Here is a 544-nt window from a genome sequence, read left to right as displayed (position 1 = left end):
AAGATCTTACAAAATTTGCCCTCAGTCAATCCTATTCCATGTGCTTCCGCTACACCAGCCTGCTTTCATCAACGGCACCAACCAGCTCCCACCTCACTTGCTGAAGTCACTATTTAGAAACTTCTTAAGATATTTTTGTAGTGCTTTCTTCATCCCCTTCAAAGTTGGCTTGTACTTTCCATTCTCAAGGAACTCTTCTGATTACCTTACAGAAAATCATTCTCTCTCTGGCTGCACGCATCTTTCACCTGCTGTGTTGTTTTCATAGTAGGTATTATAATTAGAGTATTTAATTTCCTTTATATCCCAACTACTATAATGTAGTGAGCTCCATAAAAATAGTCTTCATCTAGCTTTTGTTTAACTACTGTATCCCCATATGTTGAGAACTGGGCACATGGTGTTGTCATATATATTTGTAAATGAGCGTATAAAGGAATTATTAAATAGAGCAAATATTAAATGGGTCATCTATCTCACACACACATCACAGTCAAATTGACATAATTTGTTCAATAGCTTGGTTTTATTTTGACTGATAAAG

The sequence above is a fragment of the Condylura cristata genome, unplaced genomic scaffold, assembly GCF_000260355.1.
Source record: "Condylura cristata isolate star-nosed mole 26May11 unplaced genomic scaffold, ConCri1.0 scaffold00015, whole genome shotgun sequence".
NCBI classification, from domain to species: domain Eukaryota; kingdom Metazoa; phylum Chordata; class Mammalia; order Eulipotyphla; family Talpidae; genus Condylura; species Condylura cristata.
Note: the sequence above shows the minus strand (reverse complement) of the source record.